Here is a 15,915-nt window from a genome sequence, read left to right on the forward strand (position 1 = left end):
CAGTGAATTAGCCAGTCTCAGTTTTGAATTGTACTATTGCCTTAAAAGTTCTATGAATCGTTGGCCTAGAAATTTGCAGACTTACTGCTGGTAGTTAAGGACCATTTCGGGAAATAAATGGCGGGGAGACTTACTGCCTGCCTCCGGCGCTGAAATCAGCGGCCGCCATTTTGGTAAGGGCCATAGTGCTGCTGTTGGTAGCGCTCGCCCTAGAAATGTAAATCAGCAGAGCGTGACGTCAGTCGGTGTGCAACGCCGACTTGACACCATGTACGCAAACTTCGACCTTTTTGCTGGGTTTACCGCTGGGTCCTAAGCTCGCTCTGAAAAGCGAGCGTGAAGCAGACCTACAGAGACACTATCAACGCTATTTAAAGGGGCACTCACATCATTCAAGTAAGTTTGGATTTAAGCTTTTGGACTTTTTAAAATATTTTATTGAAGTAGTGGCTTGCTGCAATAGATGTTAAACATTTTTAAAGTGTGCAGGGAATGCTGCTGTATGCTTGCAAGGACTAGGATGGTAAAGGAAGGCCTTTGAGGAGACAGAATATGCTAGAAATACTTAACAGGTCAGGCAGCATCCGTGGAGAGAAAAACAGTGTTAACGTTTCAGGTCAAGATGCTGCTTGACCTGCTGAGTATTTCCAGCAAATTCTGTTTTGATTTCAGATTTCCAGCATCCATTTGCAAAGGGAAGAGGAAGATGTAGAAGAGGAAGATGCTGAACAGGAGGAAGCAGAAGGAAGGATGCAACCCCGACAGCCCCTTTCTGGCTGGGATATCCGGACTAGAATCATCCGCCTGCGGTACCAGTGACCAGAATCCAATTCCCCTTTCAACATTTGTCCCACACCTTACCTTCCCTCTTTAACTGACCATTACAACGTCCTCTTGGCCACAATGCTGAAATAAAAGCCATCACAAAGCAAACTTTCCAATCTAACTTTATACATCTATCCATCCAATATAACATCAAGAAATCAACTAATCACCCTTTTGCATTCCCTTGTGTGTTCCTTTGCCTATCCTACTGATGTCACACAGTGCTACCCCAGTGGCTGCAGCGTGGCTGGTGGAAGGTTGCTGACTTTCAGTGGAGGGCACTGCAGATGGCCTTGCAGGACAACCTCGAGGAACTGGTGGCTGGGAGTGTCAAATCGAGTGATGGTGTTTCTTCTTCTTCTTTACTCTCCTCTCCCTCTTCTTTGTCAACCACTGGCTGGGCAGGCTAGATTTCTTGGGCATGTGAAATGAGGAAGGCACAAGGGTAGAGTTGCAGTGAGGTGAGGGGAGGGTGGGAAAGCAAGAGTTGCATGTTCACACAATGCGCACCTTGTAAATCAGAAAATTTTATGGGATGAGGGGGAAGTTGGATGTGAGATGGAGGATAACGCATGAGGATACCGGCATCTTGTATACTTTCAGCCCCGCCTCTGGTCACGGGCTCAGCCATGCCCCCTGCCAAGAATGGCCAGCACCGTCTCCTCCAAGGGGTGAGGTGAAGCTCGGAATGTGTGGTTTTCCTCATGTTTGGTACAGATTGTTGGTAGATGAGTGAAGACTGAGTGGAGGTTGTGCACTGAGCAGTGTGTGAGGCTAGTGGTGCAGTTGGTAGGAGACAGCTTTTGAAGATGCATTCACTGACCTTGACCACTGGTCTGAGGTCATGAAGCTTCTTTGGCCACTGGAGCCAGGTCATGGGGGGCGACACTGCTGGCAATGATGGCCTTGGTGATCTGGTCCCACATCGTTCTTTCTGGAGGGCCTCCTGGCCCCTATGGGTAGAGGACCTCTCTTGCACAATGCTGGAGTGCTGCATGTGAGACCTTGGGTACCCTTCCATGGCTTGTTGAGCCATTTGTTTTAGTGCTGAAGCACTTTTACCATTTTTTTAGGTGCAGGAGGCAGTTCACCTTTAAGAGCTGAAGGCTGCCAGTTAGGATTTTTTTTTTAGAAGGCAGTTAAGCTCCAAGGCCTAAAAACTGCCTTTTTTAAATGATTTTGTTGTTTTCATTTTAGAAGGCAGTTCCCTTTTAAGGGACTGGCAATGCTTTCAAAAATGACAGCCTTGCTTTAAGACAATGCTGTTCTTGCTTCTTGAAGACTACAGCCACACTACATTCTGACAGGACTGGACAGACTAGATGCAGGAAGGATGTTCCCGATGGTCAGGGAGTCCAGAACCAGGGGTCACAGTCTAAGGATAAGGGGTAGGCCATTTAGAACAGAAATGAGGAGGAATTTCTTCACCCAGAGAGTGGTGAACCTATGGAATTCTCTACCACAGAAGGCAGTAGAAGCCAATTCATTAAATATATTCAAGAAGGAGTTAGATATATTTCTTAAGGCTAAAGGGATCCAGGGGTATGGGGAGAAAACAGGGACCGGGTACTGAATTTGGATGATCAGCCCTGATCTCATTGAATAGTGGAGCAGGCTCGAGGGGCCGAATGGCCTACTCCTGCTCCTATCTTCTATGTTTCTATTGGGCATCCTACTAAGAAGTAGCACCAGAAAAAAAGGGTTGCATGGATGGTTTAGCGCTGCGCTAATTTAATTTTGCAGACAGCCTGGGTATCTTTGTTAACTTTGGCCCGTGGTGGCACCGGCAGGTTTCAGGCGTACTGCAATTTCTCGGCCTCTATCTGTAAAACTTGTTGCATTTTAATGTTAATAAAACCAATTAATTAAAAAAAATTAAAGTCTTGGTTGATCTCACCTCTCATTACCCTGAAGCATTAAAGAGTAAAATTAAAAACCCTAGAGGGACAGAGACAGATTACGTGAATGGGCAATTGTCACCTACGTGATAACGTTGAATAGTTTACTGCTAGACTGTCAGGAATTAGATCCTTCCACCCGACCACTAAACCAGACACAAACACTGCCACTAGATCAGTCGAGAGCAGAATCATATCCCCCTCCTCCCAGCGGACTTCTAGGCACACTATGTTGAGAAAATAATAATCAAAAAGACAACACCATGACAGGAATAGCTGCACAATCAATTTCCACTTTTTCAATGACCTGGAGCATGTTATGAATATAATATTGTTCCGATCTGCAAAATACTTAAATCTCCATGTGAAAGAGAAACATCATGTAAATCACTGCAAGCAGATATATACAAAATGAAATCGCGAGGGAGGGAATAATGTTTTATCTTTAGCTCTAAGGAGACTGGGTCAGGAACTGTTGATAGAAATGACTGCAATGTTGCCTAATTCTATTCTGTAAGCACATCAAAGACCCTTCATTTCCATATCAAGTGTGCCTTGGCTTGGTAATCACATTTTACCACGCTGGAATAAGTAAGTGTTGAAGCATGCTGGAAAAGCCACAGTAAGAAGTAGGAATATTGCAGAAAACTTGACCCTGTTAGTCACCGTCAGTAAGTTTTAGGATGGAATATTGAAGCTCAGTTTATCAGATTGCCGAGAAAATCCAACTCTATTTTTATAGACCTAATAATAACAAGTCATTAAATTTCAAAGTATTTTAATGTTTTCTGAGAAACATGATACGCTGCTGTATAAAAGCAAGTCTTTCTTAGTTTCTTTCCAGATTCAGTATAGCCCAAAGTCATGCCTATGAGCCATGTTCCAACTTCTCCAAAAGCAGAGATACACGGCAGAATGTTCAACTTTTACAGGTTGGGGGAGGGGTAGCGGGCAATATCGTATCAGCCACTCATTATACACTCTGCCAGATTTTCCTAAGGAATCCTTAAGGTATACTGGGCAATCGATCTGATACCGCCCGTTTTACACCCCTGCTGAAGTTGAAAGTTCCTCCCATAGATAGCCTTCTATAGGATCATGATCGAAGCAGTACTGCACTTTCGCTGCTGCTTAAATTAGAACTTTTACCATCTGGCCAGCTTGCCAAGAGTCCAGGGTTTCACAGGTGGAACCCAGTTGACCATCCGGGCTCCTCATAACAACCCCAATATATGCATGAACAAGAAAAGATATCACTCTTTTAATGCGCAGGGATTTCCAACCACAAGAATGGCCATTATCCTTGTAGTATCCATGAAGTTTTCATTCTACAGAAGTCTACAAGGCTAGCACTATTTGAAGACACCAGGAGACTGCGTAGATGACTGTTGCGAAAACAGGGCTTCCCTTTGCTTTTGATCCATGGCTTTTGACCCCAATTAGAAACACCTACACAGCAGCAGATCTAAAATACAACCAGGCCCATGGTGCCAGCTAAGCCACTTCCATTGCTTAGACCAGTTGGGTGGACTGCTGCTTTACAGTTCATCTGAGGTGTGCTACATCATTTTACAATTTAAAGAGGGACGAGCATGTAGCTGGAGGCTGAGGAGGCCAACGGGATAGCTGGCCCTACATGAATAGAGGGCAAAAGAGAGAAAGATGGAGACATGGGCCGGAAATTTCCCGGTGCCGTGCCTGCGAGTTTGGAGGTGGGTCAGCAGTAAAAGTTGCAGAAAATGGGAGCGTGTCGGGAACATGTCGACATCCCACCTCCTCGCGCCTTTAACTCGGGCATGTTTGCCAGCACGCCACACACCCGAACGGCAGAGGCGGGCGACCTAATTACTCTCATTAAATTCTTGTTGTGAGACCCTTAACAGGGATTTTAACCAGACCTTTTGAATTTCACTGGATGACCACGGGATTCACGCAGCTCGGGAACCACCTCTGTCATCCTGAGGCGGAAGCTCAGTGGCCATTGTGCGAGGTCATTAATGCAGAGCATGGAAATCCAAATTAGTACTCTCACATGACACCTGCTTACTTACCTAAGGGAAAGGCTCTTGCTGAATCAATTTTGAGCACAGATTTAGGTGTGTAGAGTTTGCAAGTCTTTGCTGCAAGCTCGGAAGCTACTCTCACCACATTGCTAGAAACTATCACAACATTGACAGATTGCTCCACTGATCTCTACTTGACCTGCCATCTATTACATCAGCATGGGTGCAGCTTATACTGTCTCACCATGATCCTCAGATTTGGACCAGGATGAGCCCCAGCACCAGCAGCAGCAGGGACACCAGCAGCAGTAGCAACAACACCAACAACCTTCTCCTCAATGACCTGATGCGCCACAGGACAGAGGACATCAGCACAGGGCTGTACCACGCCGGAGGTGATACCCCCAACATAGGGTATACAGGCAGAGGATGAGCTTCCTCAACATGACTGAGCAGCAGTGCCAAAGGAGGCTTAGGCTATCGCACCAGATCATCGCAGACATTTGCAGCTTGCTGGAGCAAGACCTGCAGCCCAGGGAATCTGGTGGATACTCCTTACCAGTGGCTCTCAAAGTCACCAGCACCCTCAACTTCTTCACCTCAGGCTCCTTCCAGGGATCTGCAGCAGACATTTGCGGCATCTTGCAGTCGGCTGCCCACAGATGCATTACACAGGTCACCGATGCCATGTTTGACAAGTCAGCCAATTATGTGAACTTTACCACTGATGAAGCCACTGTTACTGAATGTGTGCTTGGCTTTGCTGCTCTGGCTGACTTCCTATGGGTGCAGGGCATCATTGACTGTGCACATGTGGCTACCAGGGCACCCCCACATCACCCAGGAGTGTTTATGAAATGCAAGGGCTTTCACTCCCTCAATGTGCAGCTCGTCTGCAACCATAGGAAGATCATCATGCATGTGTGCGTAAAATTTCCTGGCAGATGTCATGACTCTTTCATCCTGCACCAGTCCACCCTCCCTCAGCTCTTCGCACCACCAGATAGAATTAATGGCTGGCTGCTTGGAGACAAGGGCTATCCACTGAAGACGTGGCTCATGACACCCTTGAGGAGGCCAAGCAATGAGGCTGAGGAGCGCTATAATGAAAGCCACATGTCCACCAGATGTGTTAAAGAGCAAACAATAGGCATGCTGAAGATGCGCTTCAGATGCCTTGACAGATCTGGAGGAGCCCTTCAGTATGCACTAGCCAGGGTCTCCAGAATCATCATTATTTGCTGTGCGCTGCACAACATAGCACAGCAGCAAGGATTAGAGCTGCATGAGGTGCAACTTGCAGAGTGCACAGCCTTTTCAGAGGAGGAGGAGGAGGAGCATCAGCTGGAAGATGAGGAGGAGGAGGAGCAGAAGGAACCTGAGGTCCACATGTCAGCAGCACCAGAGCACATTGCAGCCCGGGAGGCCAGGGTTAGTCTCATCATGGCCAGATTCTTTCAACTTCCTGCATTGTACCCATATGGCTGCCCCATGCTGTTCCAAGCTCCCCCCACTGCCAAAACACCATAAAGCATCCCTACAATGACCAAGCCATTTCTTTCACACTGACCCCCATTGCTGGATGTAACGTTATGTCTCAGCATTCACTCAAACTCACTAACCACTTCCAAAGTAGCAGACAACAATCGTCATGACCGGAAAGTGGTGGAAATAAATACTTTTATATGTGTGATAGCATTAACGCAAACTTAACAATAACACTGCTTTAAATATCCATGTGCTTACCCTTGTACATCTACTTCTGTGTCATTTTTTTTTCCACGTGCTTCTATGAGGTGCAACCCTTGTGGCTTCAGCAGAGGTGAAGGCAGGCTGCTCATTTCCCTACTGCGATTGCTTAGACACTTTTGGCGGATGTCCTCTGGGCTTTGGAGCCTGTGATGGCCCCGCCAAAGTCTGCTCCTCCTGCGACTGTACAAGGGCAGACTCAGCCATCGCAGTCCGAGGAGGCCTCTGGGGCTCTGACTGGGTGGGGTGCAGAGGGGGGTGGGGAGGGGGTGGCAATTGGAGAGAAGTGGCAGCGCTTTGAGAGGAGCTCCCACTTCCATGTCCCCTGTCAACATCATCCATTCCCTGCATATTTGCACACACCGTGTCTGCAAAACCTGCCAATGCGTCCTGCATTCCTTGCTGCCTGTCCAGGGATGCCATCTTTCTGGATGGTCCCTGAGGCTCAGCGTCTGCATGCAGCTGAGCAGAGCTGGGAGTGCCCTGTGCCATCCAGCAACCAGTCTCTACTGCTGTTCCTGCCTCCATCATCTGCCCTTGCTCACTTGTGACTTGTAAGACACCAGGTGACAACACTACTCTATCTTGCATAGGACCCACCAGTGCTGGGTGCGCTTGGGTCTGCTGACGGTGCACCCTCAGAGGCTGAAGGCTCCTCTGAGGTGTGGTCTTCCTCCTCCGCATGGTCAGTGGGGGGGGGGGGGCAGCTGGGGGGGTGCTCTTGATGGACCTGTAGGAGAGTAAAGAGATGATTTAGAAATGTTATATTAAGAATGGGTAACAATACCATTATGCACATGATGAACATTCACTGGCTGCTGACATCAGTTACCATATGAGTGACTGCTGAATGCCATGTGGCTGTATGAGATGTAATTCTGTCCCCAGGTTGCTGAGAGGACTCCCTCTCTCTGTCTCCCACCGCCAGCAGCTCCGCAACTCTTGAGGCCTCCAGGGCCACCTCCTCTGCTGGAGTTAAAGTGCTGAAGGATGGAGGGCCACCTCCGGTTCCCTCCCTCCCTGCTGTTGTGCGCTCTCTTCTCCTGCAAGGAGGGAAAGAAGAGAAGTTTGAGTGAGAGTGATGGCAGGAGTGTAAGGAATGTATGGGTTACATCTCTAGAGTGTGACTATAAGGGAGTGGGGTACCAATGCCAAATGGCCTCCTTCTGTGGTGTTACTTGCTATGATTGCATTAGGATGAGGGTCAGTGTGAGGGGTGGTTAGTCAGAGGGGGTTGTGAGTATGTACATAGAGAGAGAGGGATGGGTGGATGTGCAAGGTAAGTTGGTGTTAGTTATGATGTGCAGGAGTAGGCTTGGGAAGGCAGAATGATGGGGATGTGGTGACAGGCACATCAGGATGAAGGTGAGTGTGGCTTTGCACTCACCTTTCCTGATTTCATCTGATCATTGAAGCGCTTCCGGCATTGCATCCAGGTCTGCCTCACCCCATCCCTACTGTTCACTTTCTCAGCTATTAGGAGCTAGGCTCTCTTTGTCTCTTGGAGAGGTCTCTTCTGACCATCCGCAGGGAAGAGGACCTCCCTCTGTGCTCTGACTCCCTCCACAAGAATATGTAGGGTGTCATTGGGAAGCCTTGGGGGCAGCCCTCTGTGTCTGGGAGTCATGTTGCCAAGTCTTCAGCAATAACAAGATCCTCCAATATACTCCCTCCACACTCCTATATGAACCTTCAAATGCGATGTGGCCAAAGCTGCTTTAAGTATCCCGCTGAAAATGAGTCATCGATGATGTCATCAGACCCGCACCATTTAATTGGACCAGGAAACGCGTATGCTTGCCTTAATAGGGGCCATTAACTGAAAGTCCCTCTGAGGAGTGGACTCATCAATACAATGTGGTACCAACTGTAGGGGGTGGTGTTTGGGGTCAGCTTCGCCTCTGACTTATGAGCGGTTTGAATCGCTCCCACTCCCTTGGTTCTAAACCTTGGACTTATTTGGGGGCTGTAATGAAATTGCAGCAGACAACTGATTTTGGTGCAAGAACTTTGATCTTTATTTGAGAAAGAAAATACAACACAATAATCTTAACACTCTAAAAATGGGGAACACTTCGGTACATACAAGGGAAAATTACAGTGGACAAATAATTCACCCCTCCCAATCCCACTTTACTAGCTAAGTTGGGCTTCAGAGGACCAGGGATAATGCTCACCAAACAAACTTCTTTTGACAGTTGTAAAGGTTCGCGATTTCAGGGTTCTCTAGATGTGTCGGTTGGGGCCTGCCATACCCCAGATGCGGTAGAGGACTTCACCTGCGTGGCTGGTCAGTCTTCGCGAGTCCGCTGATGCGGTAGGATGCATATTGGATCTATCAGCTGAGTACCCAATTTCTTTTGGTTAGAAGTAGGGTTTAGAGTCTTTTCGATAAAATCTTACCCAGGGGTAAATCAGGATAGATTGTAGAGTGGAAAAACTTGCGGATCTTCGGCTTTCTTCCGAGTTGGGTTTTGTTGGTCGTTGTGGCCCAATATTACCTGGTTGCTGGTAATATTTGATTGTTTGTTTCGTGGGGCCCTGGTCTACCGCGAGGTCTCCGACAGTGTGTTACTTCTTCGAGAGGGAGCTTTCTTCTTGGATTGAACTTGGTGATTTGATTTTACATGAATGATGAAACGAACTTCCTCCAGCACTGCTTTTTTGAACTCATTTCTTCCACTGTTTGTAAGGGGTTTTAGATCGCAGAGGTTTCTCTCTCTAGAGGCCTCTCTCTCTTGCACAGTAAAACCTTGAGTGGTTCGACCCACTCGCCCCTTAGATTCTATACTCTGGACTTTGGGGCAGGAACTACAAGGTAGAGAAAACTCTTGTAGACCAAGTTTGATGAAACGAAATGAAATTTTATTGCATAAGGTGAAACACATCAAATGCAAGCAAATAAGAGGGTACATGGGAGGGAAAAACACAAACAAATCATAACGACACAATACTAACTGAGGCAAACACAGGCATATTATACTCTACAAAGATCATCATGAAATAGGGAAACACACGGAACATCGAGGGATAACAACTCATGTTAATTATACCCTTAAATATCCACCCCCTTAAACCTATCTAGATCTGATTATGGAGGGCCAGAAACATGCTCACTAATCCAACTAGGAAGTGCAAGGTTTTGAAACAGGTCTGCGTTTGATCCTTTCAGGCGTCCCGTCTCCACGTGGTTGTTGGAGCCCCAGCGAACTGCGCCACACCTCTCTCCTGAGGTGGGGGTCGGGGACGGCTGGATACCGGCTGGTCTGGATGTCGGCAGGGTCGGGGATCATTTGCTCGACCCCGGTCAGAGGAGCCTTGGGCTGGCCCCCATCATTTCTTCAGTTTCTTCTTATCTCTTCTCCCGAGCCGGAGCGGGTCGATGGCCTCTCGTTTCGTCAACGGCCCGGGGTTGGTCGATGATCTCCCGATGTTTTACCCTGGGGCGGGACGCCGGCTCGAACCGTCTTCCTCTCCGATGATGGCCACTCCGTTTATGGCTTCCTCCCGTTTTTCACGATGCTTCCCTCGATGACTTCTTTCTACCTCTGGGTTCCCAGATATACTTCTCATCAGAAGCCCTTATCTCGCGCCAAATCAGGTTAGTCTTTTGTTTTAACTTTTGGCGGGCTTGTTGCACAACGGGGTAGTTATTATATTTTAAAATACTTGAGATGGCCGGTAAAGGGCCATCTCTGGTCTGGAATGACCTTCATTGTTTTTAATGTCCTGGTGATGTCCTTAACGGGCCCTTGATGCTATTCTCATGAATATGAAACTGTCCCCTTTTGTCTGGGTCAACATTTAGATGGCCTTTATCTACAGGCTGATCTTGACTGGATCTGCATCCAATCTATATGTATAATGTGGGTGTCTGGTTTCATTCTCTCAGAAACAGCTTCCAGAACTTACTTTAGGCTGAATCCACAAAGCTGTCTGAGGATTCGCAGGAACCATTTTAAAGTGTCCAAATAAGTTGGTCATGGGGTCTGGTGGCCATTTTGTATGCCCCTTTTTCTGGGCTTCTTTTAAAACAGTCTTTAAAATCATGGCCTCTTCTGCCATTCGACCCTTTATAATATAAAGTTCAATTTTGCGAATCCTACATGTTTGCCCTCTTCCCACCGTTTTCAACTCCTTGAACTCTCCTCTCACTTGAACCACCGTTGACTCCTTGCACTGCTGTTGTAAAAACTGGCCCTCTATTATACTGTTTGAGGCCTGCTAATCTGCGCGCCAAATTAGTTCTGGCTCTTTGTTAGTTTTGGCGGGCTCGTTAACATTGATGGGTTAAAAATTGTTTAATAGGTTTCAGGATGGTCCCATCGATCTTAATTGGTTTAAGATTGTGTGAAGTGGTTTCGGGGTGGTCCCATCGATTCTTAATTGGTTTTAAGTGATTGTTTAACCTCTTGTTTAATTGCAGTAACATTTGTCTTTTCCTGTGGGGGCCCAAGGTTCTTTTGTTGGTTTGGGCATGTTCTGCATTATGTATACTTTGGACGGTTCTGTAATCTTGGCCGGGAACTGCTCTTCCGTTGGTCTATTGTCATTATGTAAAATGACTGAGACAGTCCAGATAGTCCTCAGACAGCTTGGCTAATGCCAATACCCAAAACTGTCCATTTACAGAGGCCAATCCCAATTCCTTTTGTTGCAGTCCCCTTTTCTTCCACAGGCTTGAACATGCTTTTAAAATAAAAACCAAAATCCTGGGGTCCTTGATTTTTAAATCTCTCCCTTTTGCCCAATATTCTTATACCATTCTGACATGGTTTATTAACAGTCCAAAAATCCCCTTCTTTAGGGTAATCTTCTTGGTTTTGGGGAATCTGCTGAATTTTGCGAATCTTACATGACCCACCACGTGGCCCGCACGCACCCAACCCGACTCGGTAAGGGAAATTCCGGCCATGATGTTAATGTAGGGAGAGTGACTCATAACTCCATCATAGAGGACTACTTCCAGTAAGTGACACGTATTCCCATCTGTATTTTCACTCACTGTGATATCCTATACAGGGGAGACTCCATAACTAGCACATTCCCTGTACCCATGCTGACATGGCACATAGCCCATCAATTCTGACATTTGTAGCCTATGCCCCTCAACAGCACTGAAGCACCAAACAAAGAGGAATATAAAATGTTAAAGCTTCGATCTGCCGCCCTTGCAGGAGGGTGACCCACTGCCCCCAAAAGAACGACACTGCACCTGCCACTGCATGACCTTCCAGGGTTCGTCACTGAAAGGGGTGGCTTTGCTCACATTGCTCCTTGTACAACAGAGGAAATGGTTGGGTTAGAAAAAAGTCTCTCCCCTTTAAAGGCCAGCATCATACTTTATATGCTGCTGGTGGGCTGTATCGTGCAACTAGGAGCCAGACAGCTTTCAAACATGACTCCCTGAGCAGGCTTTAGATCACAAAGTCTGGCATAGCCTGAACCTGCGCCCAGTTCCAAATGCAGAGTGACTCCGAAAATTGCCGGTATCTCATTATAATTTCCCCAAAGCTCTCGGTACTGTCAGTAACACTGGCAAAACTTCTGTTTTGGTTGCAATTGCCTCCTACTTTACCCTTTTATTATGTAACCCATATAAAAAAATAAAAAAGAGTGGAGACCTGGCAGTGAACAGGATAATACACTTTCCTTTCACCAGGGGACCTGGCTCTGAATCTTACCCAGACTAATGAAATTAAAATAATACCAGTGCAATCTGGGCAGAATTAGCCAAACCAGCAAAAAAGTTCAGAGGATTTTAAACGTGAGTTACATCCAAAACCAATTACATTCGTGTTTTCTGCAATCTTTTATGTCTTTATTCTCCTTTATGAAACAAGCTTTGGTAAATTTCAATCAGTTTCTAGTGGGCAGTAAATTAAGAATTTCACTCAGAGAAACCACAGAATGGATCAAACTTCTGATGTTATATGAAAGGATATACTTGCCATAGAGGGAGTGCAGCAAAGGTTCACCAGACTGATTCCTGGGATGGCAGGACTGTTGTATGAGGAGAGATTGGGTCGACTAGGCCTGTATGCACCAGAGTTTAGAAGAATGAGAGGGGATCTCATTGAAATGTAAAAAATTCTGACAGGGCTAGACAGACTGGATGCAGGGAGGCTGGAGGCTCTAGAACGAGGGCTCACAGCCTCAGGATATCACAGAATCACAGAAACCCCACAGTGCAGATAGAGGCCATTTCGGCCCATCGAGCCTGCACCGACACATATCCCACCCGATCCCCGTAACCCCATGTATTTAATCCCCCTAACACTAAGGGTCAATTTATCACAGCCAATCAACCTAACCCGCACATCTTTGGACTGTGGGAGGAAACCGGAGCACCCGGAGGAAACCCACGCAAACACAGGGAGAATGTGCAAACTCCACACAGACAGTCACCCGAGGCCGGATTCGAACCCGGGTCCCTGGCGCTGTGAGGCAACAGTGCTAACCACTATGCCACCATGCTGTGGGGTAGGATATTTAGGACTGAGATGAGGAGAAATGTCTTCACTCAGAGGGTGGTGAACCTGTGGAATTCTCTACCACAGAAGGCTGTGGAGGCCAAGTCACTGAATATATTTGAGAAGGAGATAGATAGATTTCTAGACACAAAAGATGTCAAGGGGTATGGGGAGAGAGCGGGAATATGGTATTGAGATAGAGGATCAGCCATGATCATATGAATGGCGGAGCAGGCTCAAAGGGCCGAATGGCCTACTCCTGCTCCAATTTTTCTGTTTTTTCTATGTTTCAAGATTCAATTTGTCCAGATAAGGCCCCGTCCACAAAACTGGCCATGCCACCATATCTAAATAGCAAGATTTTGCCGATTGAGCTGGTTCGGGAAGGCTCTTCAAATTGCGCTCATTTTCTTTGGCGTGCAGGCACTAGTCGGCACGTTTTAAACATTTTTTCATACAATAAAAGAGTTAATTTACTAAGAAACTAACTAGTGCACACCAATGAAACCATTAAATGGTTCAGTATAGTTTATTTAAAGTCATTTTCAGTGATTTTAAATCAAGTTATTCACAGCTGGAGGACTGGACAACTTTATTAAAATTTCTTATTTTTGGTGATAAACCTATTCTCAACTGTATAAATAAAACTGCACCAGCTCACCACTCCTTACATCAAGGAATACTTTTTAATGAAAGAAAAAAAAGAAACAATTACGCTCTGTCACGCTGCCCGATTGCGCTGGTTCATGGCAGATTAACTTCCCTATCTAAGTCTGTTATGTAAATGAGATACAACAGGAGTCCAAGCATTGTAGTTTGTAATTGTGCAAATTAATTTTACTGGCAACTTGAACTGTAACCTAACCAACACAATTTCAAGCTCATTTTGGGTGCAATTTCCCGATTGTGCTCAAAGCGGAAACTCTACCCTTTTGTCTTTACGCTCCTTTATGAAACAAGCTTTGGTCAATAGTTTCTAGTGGGCACTAAATTAACAATTTCACGCAGAGAAACCACGGAATGGATCAAACTTCTGATGTTATATGAAAGGAATATGAGTGGTCTCTATACAGTTTCTAATGTGTCCACAAAAACTGCCCTTGATACTGAATTTGCAATCTTACACAAAGGGACCACAAGTGTAGCTGGTGTGGGAAGTATAAATAGGGGAAGGTGTTGAGTAGAGTACAACAGGGATCAATGCTTGGACTTCTGTTGTATCTCATCTACATATCAGACTTAGATGGAGAAATTAATTGCAAGCATAATGGCCCAGTAATTCCTGTCACAACGCGTGAGTACGGATGGGGTACTCACGCGTGTGCCCGGAGGAATTGCCGGTTTTCAGCATGCACAGCGCATGCGCTGAAAACCGGCATTTCCTGTCCTCTGACCCAAGGGGTTAAGAGGCAGAACGCGTGCGACTGCACAGGCAGCGCGTGCGCAGTGAAATTCCTTTTTTTTTTCAGAGTTGCCCAAGTGTAAAGGCCTCCGGTTTTTACGCGTGGAAAAACCAGACGTAAGTACTTCGTTTTACAGGTAAGTGGTCTTTTAGTTCAATTTAGAATTTTTTTTTCCACAGGTTTATTATTTTTAAAGAATTTACAGTAAGATAAGTTTAGTTTTAGACCCTATTTTTAAAAATTAATTTTTTTCAAAAATTTGATTAATTGTTTAAAATATTTTTTAAAACTTATTTATAGTTAATATAATCAGTGGGATGTTTTTTTAAATTTTATTTAAAGGTTAAGTAGTGTTTTGGCAGCCCATACTTTTCATGAGTTTGACAGTTCTTACTCTCAAACTCATGAATGAGTTTCCCCTCCCCTGATTGGCTGCACAGTGCTCACCTGATCCCAGCCGGCACATCGCACTAACTACGCCGCTGGATCAGGTAAGCACATCGTGCCGACATCTGAACCGGGCCAGTGACAGGAAATGCAAGCAGGCCCGGGCTTCAGACGTTGGCACGCAGGGTGAGTGCACATCGGGGGCTTGCACGCGCGGCAAGCTCCCGATCCTAATTTTAGGGGCATTAAATGAGTAAACGCCATTTCTCCAGAGTTTCTGTGGATCTTTTGGCAAAGTTACGATGGGCAATCAGAAGAATCCCTGGCCACTCAGCCCATCACACCTGTGTTGATTCTGCGAGAATGGGATTAGACTAGGTGGCTATGTAGAGAAAAACACTGGCAGGAGTCTTGAAGAGCGATATTTGTTTTTATGCTATGATATGCTATGATTCCATGAAGTGCCTTTGATTGGTTAAATGGCTCTGCCTTATGTTTGACATTCCCTTAAATGCTTGTTTTCTTCAACGGTGCAGCAGGAGTACTTTCTGATCTGGAGTTACTTGATACTGATACAGGGTGCCTGAAAGGAAGGAGTGGGCGCAAGATCTTTGGGGAAAAAAATTGTTCGCTGCATGTGGAAACCCAGTTATGAAACTGGTGGCTTTTAATCTGAAAATACACAAAATCAAAATTCTACCTTCAACATAACTTCGCAAATTAACATTGGCCGGGAATTCCCTCGCAGCCGCCCCCACTTCGCCACCGTCGCTTCACTGAAATTGCGACATAAATCCCGATTACTCCAGGGTTACGGCAGTGGAGCGGGTGGAGCTCAGAGCAAATCCCCAGCCAATATATTATCACACATCTTCTTACCAACCACTTCAGAATAGCAGAACAATACAAAATATAAGATAATCACAGGATAATGGAAAATACTTTTAAAACAGTTAAAATTGTACCAGCCGCAATGTGAGCACCACTGTGCCTCGTCCTTTCCCACCAGAAAGCAGCTGGCTTCAGATTTCATGATTTCTTTTTCAATTTTATTGGTAATCCAAATGGTTATTAATAGATTAGCATGAGTATCGTAGCAGCAGGATAATTGTGTTTAAATTATGAAGATTCTGTTTGGGGAAACATTCGATTTAAATAAATTTACATCTAATATTTT

The sequence above is a fragment of the Somniosus microcephalus genome, chromosome 9 (genome assembly GCF_052327205.1).
Source record: "Somniosus microcephalus isolate GS21.2 chromosome 9, FLI_Smic_1.0, whole genome shotgun sequence".
NCBI classification, from domain to species: Eukaryota; Metazoa; Chordata; class Chondrichthyes; order Squaliformes; family Somniosidae; genus Somniosus; species Somniosus microcephalus.